The sequence below is a fragment of the Ovis aries genome, chromosome 12 (genome assembly GCF_016772045.2).
Source record: "Ovis aries strain OAR_USU_Benz2616 breed Rambouillet chromosome 12, ARS-UI_Ramb_v3.0, whole genome shotgun sequence".
Lineage (NCBI taxonomy): Eukaryota > Metazoa > Chordata > Mammalia > Artiodactyla > Bovidae > Ovis > Ovis aries.
This window is the reverse complement of record NC_056065.1, coordinates 66,043,115-66,045,124: the sequence shown is the minus strand read 5'-3', so window position 1 is coordinate 66,045,124 and position 2,010 is coordinate 66,043,115. Positions and strand designations below refer to the sequence as shown.

The following is a 2,010-nucleotide window of genomic DNA, read 5'->3' as shown; positions in this document are numbered from 1 at the left end:
TTTTTACTTTATTTTACAATACTGTATTGGTTTTGCCATACATTGACATGAATCCACCACGGGTGTACATGCGTTCCCAAACATGAACCCCCCTCCCACCTCCTTCCCCATAACATCTCTCTGGGTCATCCCTGTGCACCAGCCCCAAGCATGCTGTATCCTGCATCGGACATAGACTGGCGATTCGATTCTTATGTGATAGTACACATGTTTCAATGCCATTCTCCCAAATCATCCCACCCTCTCCCTCTCCCTCTGAGTCCAAAAGTCCGCTATACACATCTGTGTCTTTTTTGCTGTCTTGCATACAGGGTCATCATTGCCATCTTTCTAAATTACATATATATATGTGTTAGTATACTGTATTGGTGTTTTCCTTTCTGGCTTACTTCACTCTGTATAATCGGCTCCAGTTTCATCCATCTCATTAGAACTGATTCAAATGTATTCTTTTCAATGGCTGAGTAATACTCCATTGTGTATATGTACCACAGCTTTCTTATCCATTCATCTGCTGATGGACATCTAGGTTGTTTCCATGTCCTGGCTATTATAAACAGTGCTGCGATGAACATTGGGGTACATGTGTCTCTTTCCATTCTGGTTTCCTCAGTGTATATGCTCAGCAGTGGGATTGCTGGGTCATAAAGCAGTTCTATTTCCAGTTTTTTAAGGAATCTCCACACTGTTCTCCATAGTGGCTGTACTAGTTTGCATTCCCACCAACAGTGTAGGAGGGTTCCCTTTTCTCCACACCCTCTCCAGCATTTATTGCTTGCAGACTTTTGGATCTCAGACATTCTGACTGGTGTGAAGTGGTACCTCATTGTGGTTTTGATTTGCATTTCTCTGATAATGAGTGATGTTGAGCATCTTTTCATGTGTTTGTTAGCCATCTGTATATCTTCTTTGGAGAAATGTCTATTTAGTTCTTCAGCCCATTTTTTGATTGGGTCGTTTATTTTTCTGGAATTGAGCTGCATAAGTTGCTTGTATATTTTTGAGATTAGTTGTTTGTCAGTTGCTTCATTTGCTATTATTTTCCCCCATTCCAAAGGCTGTCTTTTCACCTTGCTGATAGTTTGCTTTGTTGTGCAGAAGCTTTTAATTTTAATTAGATCCCATTTGTTTATTTTTGCTTTTATTTCCAGAATTCTGGGAGGTGGATCATAGAGGATCCTGCTGTGATTTATGGCGGAGAGTTTTGCCTATGTTCTCCTCTAGGAGTTTTAAAAATATGGAACGCTTCACGAATTTGCGTGTCATCCTTGCGCAGGGGCCATGCTAATCTTCTCTGTATCGTTCCAATTTTAGTACATGTGCTGCCAAAGCGAGCACTCCACCTCAGTCTTAATCAATCAGGATCTGCATTTCAGCAAGAGCCCCAAGTGATTTGTATGTGCTTGAGAATTTGAGAAGCAAAGTTACGGCTGTGAGTTGGAATCACGTGGGCTTGCTTTTGTTTTTTTTACTGTTCTTGGTGGCTGAGACTGTAAAGAATCTTCCTGCAATGCAGGAGACCCAGATTCGATCCCTGGGATGGGAAGATCCCCTGGAGGAGGGCATGACAACCCACTCCAGTATTCATGCCTGGAGAATCCCATGGACAGAGGAACCTGGCAGGCTACAGTCCATGGGGTCACAGAGTCAGACATGACTGAGTGACTAACACTTTCGCACTACTCTTGCCTGATCTCTTTCTAGAGATGGGGTACATCCTGGGCATGGGAATGTTTCTGAAGAGTCTTAGGTGATTCTAATGTGTCGCCTAGTTTCCGACTCACTGCCCTGAGTCACAGCTCTGGTGGTTTTAGTCTGTTGCAGCTTGTGGACACATGCTAAAATGCAGATTCTGATTCTTGAGGTCTGGAGTGGATCCTAACAATCTGCATTTTTAACCAGTTGCTGGGTGATATTGCAACAATTTTTTCCCCTCTTGTATCTTCCTCCATAATACCTAGCTCCAGGCACAAGCAGATGCTAAAGAAATAATTTTTCAAGGACCCATTT

General features: G+C 42.6%; 1 non-coding gene across 1 annotated transcript; it reads right to left on the bottom strand.

Moving 5' to 3' along the window:
* Positions 1–1,231: 1,231 nt before the first annotated feature.
* Positions 1,232–1,338, bottom strand: LOC114117392 (U6 spliceosomal RNA). Its single transcript, XR_003591092.1, has one exon. It is a non-coding gene; the product is annotated as a U6 spliceosomal RNA (small nuclear RNA).
* Between the last annotated feature and the right edge of the window lie 672 nt (positions 1,339–2,010).